This window comes from Simochromis diagramma, unplaced genomic scaffold (assembly GCF_900408965.1).
Source record: "Simochromis diagramma unplaced genomic scaffold, fSimDia1.1 OVJJ01000055.1, whole genome shotgun sequence".
Taxonomy (NCBI): Eukaryota; Metazoa; Chordata; class Actinopteri; order Cichliformes; family Cichlidae; genus Simochromis; species Simochromis diagramma.
The window spans coordinates 733,185-741,836 of NW_024387070.1; the positions used below are offsets into that span (position 1 = coordinate 733,185).

The window sequence follows — 8,652 nt, forward strand, 5'->3', positions numbered from 1 at the left end:
GTTGTTGTTAAAATGCAGTATTATTGCCAAATCATAGTATTTGTACCCGATCATACTATTTCTGTTAAATCATAGTATTTTTGCAAAATCATGGTATTTGTGCAAAAACATAGTATGTCTGCAAAACCATAGTATATCTCTTATGTTATAGTATTACTACTAAGGCATAGTATTTCTGCCAAATCATAGTATTTGTACTAAATCATAGTACTTGTGCCAAATCATAGTATTTGTTGCACATCATAGTATTGGAACCAAAACATAGTATTTGTCCCAAAGTATCGTATTTGTATGGAGTAATAGTATTTCCTCTAAATCATAGTATTTCAATCAAATCTCAGTAGTTGTGTTAAAATGCAGTATTATTGCCAAATCATAGTATTTGTACCCGATCATACTATTTCTGTTAAATCATAGTATTTCTGCTAAAGCAAAGTACTTCTACTACATCTTAGTACTTCTGCTAAATCATAGTATTTCTGCCAATTCATAGTATTTTTGCAAAATCATGGTATTTGTGCAAAATAGAATAGAATAGAATAGAATAGAATTTAACTTTATTGTCATTGCACATGCACAGGTACAGGGCAACGAAATGCAGTTTGCATCCATCCAGAAGTGCTTTAGTGATATAGATATATTACAATATATATTAGCAATAATATAGATATGTGAGTATATTACAGAAATCATGGTTTTGAGGCCAAATCATAATATTTCTGTTATTTTATAGTATATGTGCTGAATATATTAAATGTGCCAAATCATAGTATTTATCCCAAATTATAGTATTTATGCCAAATTACAGTATTTCTGCTAAAAAGCAGAAATAGTCCTTTTTAGCAGGATTTTCTGCCAAAAGACAGTATTTATGTTAAAACGTAGTATTTCTGCTAAATCAGAGTATTCCTGCCCAATCATAGTATTTGTACTAAATGATAGTACTTGTGCCAAATCATAGTATTTGTGCCAAAGCATCGTATTTGTATGGAGTCATAGTATTTCTTCTAAATCATGGTATTTCAATCAAATCTCAGTAGTTGTTGTTAAAACGCAGTATTATTGCCAAATCATAGTATTTGTACACAATCATAGTATTTTTGCCAAATCGTGATATTTTTGCCCAATTAATAATTCTGTTATGTTATAGTATTACTACTAAGTCATAGAATATCTGTTATGTTATAGAGTATCTGCGGAATATAGTATGTGTGCCAAATCGTAGTATTTATACCAAATCACAGTATTTCTGCTAAAACATAGTATTTCTGCCATATTGTGGTATTTGTGGAAGAACATTGAATTGTTAAGTTATAGTATTACTACTAAGTCATAGTATTTCTGCGTTGTTATACTATTTGTGCTAAAACGTAGTATCTCTGCCAAGTCATAGAATTACTGCAATTTCATAGTTTTTTTTAGGAAATCTGTTATGTTATAGTATTACTACTCAGTCATAGTATTTCTGCCAAATCATAGTATTTGTGTGAATTTGTATAGCTGTAATATCACTGTGTTATGTAGTGGCTTAGTAGGGGCTGTTTACAGTGTAAATAGGTCATCTCTTGTGTTGGAGTGCCCTCTTGTGGCGCCTTTTGGGTAGTGCCTTTGTAAACTCCAAAAATGAAGCCGTTTCTTCTCTCGTCATATCTCCGCGACAGAGATACAAAGAGCTATGTAAATCGCAGTCAAAGTACACCAAAGTCCGCTGATTCACCCAGTGCAAGACTTATGCTTCTATCCCACCTAGTTTTTGAGTTACACGACGTTTTGTAACTCCAAAAAACGGCGTTTTTCACCGCTCACCGCGATCAAATTCTGACTGCTGATCACCCTGGTTTTTAAGGCGCCCCGCCCCCTTTTCAGGTGGCGCGATTGATAATGACACGGCTCTTCAGACCAAAGGTCCTGGGTTCGATTCCACCTTGGTCAACATGTTTTTTTTAACTACAAATTTATACACTATCACAGACCGGTAATTCATATTGATAATTTATTACATTTCTGCAAAGTTTTATGATTTTACCAGCTTTTCTAATATGGACCTCAGATTCTTGTTAACAGTCTGTGGCAGAAATACATACAAGTACACAGCCTGATGAAGCAGACAGAAGCAGTACCTCTGATTGGTTCAGCATTTTCACCTCTTATCAGCACAAATCTCACCCTCTTCTGCTGTTTTCACCTCTTTTCTGCTAATTTGAGCTTCTGTTCCACAGTGCACTCAGCCTCTTCTGCTGTTTTCATTAGAATTTTAAGCTTTTCCACCTTTTTTCAGTTACGTGAGAACCAGTTTGGCTCAATGAGTAGCTGAAAAATATCAGCCTCTTCTGCTGTTTTAGCAGGATTTCAGAGTTCAGCTTTTTCACTTGTTTTAAGCACAAATTTAAGTTTCTTTACCTCATTTCACAACAAGGTCCTTCCTCTTCATCTCTTTTCTGCTATTTTTAGCTTCTGCTCCACAGTGCACTCAGCCTCTTCTGCTGTTTTCATTAGAATTTTAAGCTTTTCCACCTTTTTTCAGTTACGTGAGAACCAGTTTGGCTCAATGAGTAGCTGAAAAATATCAGCCTCTTCTGCTGTTGTAGCAGGATTTCAGAGTTCAGCTTTTTCACTTGTTTTAAGCACAAATTTAAGTTTCTTTACCTCATTTCACAACAAAGTTCTTCCTCTTCACCTCTTTTCTGCTAATTTGAGCTTCTGCTCCACAGTGCACATTTTCCCTCTCATCATATCTTTGCTTGTGACCAGAACTCATTTGGCTCAGAGGGTAGGGCAGCTGCCGTGAGACCTGGTGGCAGAGGTTCGAATCCTACCTGTGACAGTTGCTACACATGTTCCCTGCTTGCATGCGCTCTGCTTTCTTGACACTCTCCAGTGTGTCATTACACATACAGCCATCTTCAGCAAGCACTTCTGCTTCTACACTTCTTTTCAGCTCATCTTTTTGCTTCTTTACCTCTTTTCAGCAGAAATTCTTCTGATTCACCTCTTTTCTGCCAAATGTTTAGCCTTTTCACCACTTATCAGCACAATTCTAAGCAGCTTCTGCTAATTTCACCAGAATTGTCAGTCTCTCCACCTCTTCTTTGTGAGAATGACTGTGGCGCAGTGAGATGAGAACCTCCCTTGAGTACCAGAAGTGCCAGGTTCGAATCCCGCTCAGGGCAATATTTTTTTGTTTTTTTTCCCCACTTTTTCAGCTTTTTTCAGCAGACATCCTCAGCGTAAAGGCATCCACACAGCATTTTCGCAGGAAATGCAAATTTTTCTAGTTTTTTTTAAAATCCATCTAAATAAAACACACACAATGACATTTTAGACCTTCTTCAGAATACTGTATATACTATGGGCATCATGGTGCTGATCCAGAATCCTTACATTATTATTTATTACTAGAGCTACAATAATAAAGCAATGAGGAGGGGGAAGTAATAAATATGAAATAATGTCATTATGATGATTCCATTTGTTTCACTATCCACTCTGTGCAGGGGCAAAGTTTATTACATGTTTAAACTGTAGAGATACAATCATTTTACTGCTGTAAAATCCACATTTTGTCTTATTTAAAATATAAATCTAATATAATCTGCTTCTTAATGTATGTTCTTTAAAATACAGCGTGTGTTTTTTAATATATTATAATTATAATTATTATTATGTGAACATGCATATTAGACCGTTTTTTAGTGAAATATAATCCCTCCAGAAAGGCAGGAAAAGCCCGGAAACTTACTTTAAAACTAAATATGTTTCTAAATACTTTAAAACTAAATATGTTCCCTAAAACGGTGACAGAGCTACAGACCCATGACAGCCTTACACAGGTAGCCAGCAGCTGTGACCAGCACTACCTGTGCAGTTAATAAAAGGACAGGTATGTTTGTCGCGCTGTTGCACACACAGCACGCTCGTTTGTTTCAGTTCGTCAGTTGCAACAAGACAACTTACCAACGTGTACGTAATAAGCTAATACTCCTGGGTGCTACACACTACAGTGTGCGCTGTACACCTACTTACTGGTTGTGTCGCATCAGTCTGTGTCTCTGAGTTAACTTGTGTTTCTCCTACAACTCCGGACCGCTAAAAATGCGCGTGCTCTTTGTGAGCTCGTTCCCGGCTCGTAACCAGCGCGTTCTGCCGTCAAGGGCGATCATTGGTTAAATGTGATCATGTGACTGATGCAAGCCAGATCCATTGATTTAGCAAAACTGTGATTAATAGTTAAATATTATTGTTGAGGGGCACAGACATACAGACAAGACTCCACACGCACGCACACATTAAAAAAAAAAAAAAATTAAAAAAATTAAAAAATATATATATTTTTTTTAAAAAGTTGCCTCAACAAAAGGGCACCTTGGGCACCCATCAGGAAAGAGGCGGGTGCTCAAGCCCCTCTAGTCCCCCCCCCCTGCACGTGCCTGGTCTTCACTAGTGGGGATAGTTACAAAGCTTTCTTCGTTATGAATTAGCGATAAATTCTGGATCCTTTGCTTTTAGTTAGCAGTTAGCATTAGCAGCACATGCTGCGTCCGATGTGAAAGGACCTTTATGCTGCACACTGTTGACTCAGAGCAATGGTCCCGGGTCAGCCCTGACTTTGTGTTAAACCAATCCTAAAGTAATAATGGTGTTTCTAACCACAGTGGTTAGAAATACCATTGTCCTGGGCAAAAATGACTCAAACCTGGCAGTTCCAGTTAAGAGATGCACAGCCGTATCTTGAACAAGCTGCAGTTTGTGAACAAGGGAAGAATGGAGATCAGTATAAAGGGAATTACAGTAATCTAACCTTGATGTAACAAAGGCATGAATAAGTTTCTCCAGGTCCTTACGTGGTAAATAGGGCTTGGCCTTAGAGATTAGACGTAATTGATTGAAACTCGATTTAACTACAGAGGACACATGTTTGTCCTTCTTGAAGGAACTGTCCAAGACAGCACCCAGGGTCCTCACAGTGTCAGAAAGGGAGTCAGCAAAGGGCCCAAAAATACCAATTAGTTCAGCCCGAGAGGAGGGAGTATCAAAGACTACAATTTCAGTCTTCTTATCATTGAGAATGAGGGAATTGCTCAGTAGCCAGATTTTAACTTCATTCATACAATCGGAGAAGTGTTGCAACGACGACGTGACATCCTCAGCTAGTTCAAAATAGATTTGAATGTCATCCGCATAGAAGTGGAAAGAAATATTGTATTTATCAAAGATTCGGCCCAAGGGTAACAAGTATAAAGAGAACAGCATGGGACCCAGCACAGACCCCTGGGGGACACCAGAGGTAACAGGGGCAATGGAGGAGGAGCAGGTACCCATGGTGACAGAAAAGGACCTTTCTGAGAGATAGGATTTAAACCAGCTAAGGGCACTGCCCGTGATGCCCACCAGATGCTCAAGCCTCATTAAAAGGACATTATGGTCCACCAAATCAAAAGCAGAGGACAAATCAAGCAAAATTAACACCACAGGGTGCCCTCAGTCAGCAATTGAGAGAAGATCATTAAAGACTCTCAGTAATACAGTTTCCGTGCTATGGCGTGGCTTAAACCAGGGGCGGAGCGTGGGGGTGGCTTACTGGGCTTAAGCCCGGGTTGTTTTGTCAGAAGCCCGGGGTATTTTGGAGTGTAATTTTTTCATAGTTAGATGCCTGGCTGACAACTGTATAAAAGAAAAAGTAAACACAATATTCGAAGCACATAGTGCACACTGTGGGAATTTACGACTGTGCGTGAATCCCCCCTGATATTGGTATGATCCAAGCTCAGGCACTAAGCGACTGAGCGAGAGGGCGGGGCAACTGCTGCCTGCGAGTGCGCTGTTGGAGAAACGGAGGCAGCCATACTAAGGAGAGCTTAAGTTTGACCAGGTACCAAAGCAAATCATTCGTACCGTACAAATAATGTAAATATGACGGTGCATCACGAAAGATTGATATCAAACTGATCACTTGACCAATATTACATTACTTGCTCTTCAAGTGAATCAACAAATGGCGAAATGAAAAGCCGAACAAATGCTATTTTTTTTTTAGAGAGTCTTTTTTCTTTTTTGTGTGTCCCGTTTGGATCTTTAGCATCAGAATTGTTGTCTTAAGGCCAAGAAAGATGCCAAGCGGATTTATTTTACCAAGTGGATCATCATGGCCTTGCCATATTGGTCCATTTGATTGACCTTTATTATAATTATGAATTTATTTTATTTTCAGTTGCTACAAACGGGACAGACATGACTGGGGGATAGGACAGGGAGAAAGAATGAAAGAAAGAGAGGGAGAGAAAGAAAACCAAAGGGGAGAAGAGACGGTGAGAAGGGGGGAAGAAAGAAAAAAAAAAAAAAAAAAAAACACCTGGGTCACCTGTATGGAGAAAAAAAACAGAAGAGAAAGCAAACAACAAAGAGCAACATAATAAAAAAAACGGCACCATCACAATAAACTAGCTAACAGTAGATATCAGTAGATACTAAATAATAAACGATATTGTGCAGCACGCAAGATAGACAGCGCACAATGTGCTTTGAGGCAGCAGCCAAGAAAGCTGTAGTCCGCGTCTGTGAATACCCGTGTGTACACCTGTGTGCATACCTGTGTGGATCAGCATGCTTGCATTCCAAAGGTTTCTCCATGTAACGATCTGCTAGGGAGTGTGGGGAGCCACAGCCCCGTCCTCCAGGGCATGAAGCAGGTATGGAGGAGATCAAGACTCCAGACATCCAGAGGCCCCCAGAACACAAGAGACCAAGGAAGACCAACAGAGGGGCAGCCGCGCCACTGTCCCAGTAAGAGCTGAGGAGAGTCCCAGATGAGGGCTCACTCGCTTTTTTAGAGAGTCTTAGCTTACGTGTGTTTATTTCATATTTTCAGTTCTTACCCTCCCCGACTAAATTGGTCTCAGTTATGTACTGAAATATAAGAATGGACATTAGAGGCTTCTTTCAAAGAAAAAACTCAGGTAAATGTTATTTTATATATTATGCTTTGTATGTTGTTCAGTATATTTCTATGCAAAACAAGAGGGATTTCAGTACACAGCAGGATATTCACATTTGTAACCAGATATTTACACTTTAGGGAGAAAACATAAAACATTTTTACTGTACAACATCAATTTAGAGTAAACTTTTGTTTTAGATAAATATTGAAATATATTTTGAATTAGTTAAATGTCAGAATAAAGAGAGACAGATCTATCTATTTTTTTATCACTTTCATCAAATTTAGGAGTACATATACACTAAGTTTATTGTTAATTAATAAGAAACTCCAGACGATTCCATTCTGAGCTGAAGAAGCTTCTGATAGGTTAGTAGAGTCCATGTGAGTAAATTGGTGGCACAGCTGTGGATGCATATAAGGCAAAACACAGAGCCTGTTTCTCTGACATGGGAACATCAGGAGATGTCAACAAAACACCAGGAACAGAACTGTGGAGCTCCATAAGTGTGGCTCAGTTTGAATACAATTTGGTGCCATTTACAATTAAGAAATACAGACAGTTTCTCTCTTTACTCTTAAAGTTAACAAATATGTTTTTTATATTTATCAATCTAAAAAAATAAACATTTAGTCTGATTTGATGTTACAATTAAAAAAGTGTTTGTGTTTTGATCTGAAGAGTTTGTAAATATCTGGTTTCAACTGTATATTTGATGATTGTCAGCACAAAGAGGGAGAGAGAGGAGCAGAGAGGGAGAATGAGGACAGAACAGAGATGAACAAGAGCAGGTGAGACACACATGTTAGTCAAATGGTTGTTTACCAAAAGTATCACCGTATCATAGGTCCTCATGTATCTCGTACCTAGTGTTTCTTTTTAGGTTTGCTATTTTTCACATTCTATATTTATTAAGTTATGCAGGCTTGTTTGCACAACAAGGCTGAATAATTATATAAACTTTTCTCAATCTAAATAAATTCAAATTCAAATTCAAATTTTATTTGTCACGTACACAGTCATACACAGTACGATATGTAGTGAAATGCTTGGACAACTGCTCGTGACCTAAAGAAAACAAAAAAGGAAAAGGCTATGAATAAGATAGGAAATAAATATGAAAAATTAAAAAGGGTAAATTTAACTAGGAAGGAATAAAATATAAATTAAGGTTAAAAATGAAATAACTGTACAACACAAATTAGAATGAAGGGTAAATTTAACTGGGAAGAATAAGATAAAAATATATAAATTAAAGTTGAAAATAAAATAACTGTACAACAAAATACACAATATAGAACTATATAAGAATGTATGAAGAAATATAAATAAATATATACACAATAACAGCAGCGTGATTTAAGTAATGAAGTGAAAACAATGTCCAGAATGTCCAGTGTGTGTAAGAACTGTATGTGTGGGTCAGTACTGTGTGGTGGTGTGATTGAGAGACCGTATCGCCTGCGGGAAGAAGCTCCTCCTCAGTCTCTCTGTGTTGGTCTTCAGGGAGCGGAATCGCTTTCCTGACCTCAACAGAGAGAACAGTCTGTTGTTGGGATGGCTGAGGTCCTGAGCACCTTGGAGGGCAGTCGGAAGTCTCTCAAGCGTCTGAGGTGGTAGAGACGCTGTCGGGCCTTTTTCACCACGGTGTTGATGTGACAGGACCATGACAGGTCCTGCGTGATGTGAACTCCGAGGTATTTGAAGCTGTCCACTC

General features: G+C 38.2%; 1 long non-coding RNA gene across 1 annotated transcript; it reads right to left on the reverse strand.

Annotated features, from left to right (window-relative positions):
* Positions 1-1,850: 1,850 nt before the first annotated feature.
* Positions 1,851-3,249, reverse strand: LOC120742177. The gene is made up of 2 exons (XR_005697808.1): positions 2,678-3,249; positions 1,851-2,185 (listed from the first exon to the last, which is right to left on the reverse strand). It is a non-coding gene; the product is annotated as an uncharacterized LOC120742177 (long non-coding RNA).
* Between the last annotated feature and the right edge of the window lie 5,403 nt (positions 3,250-8,652).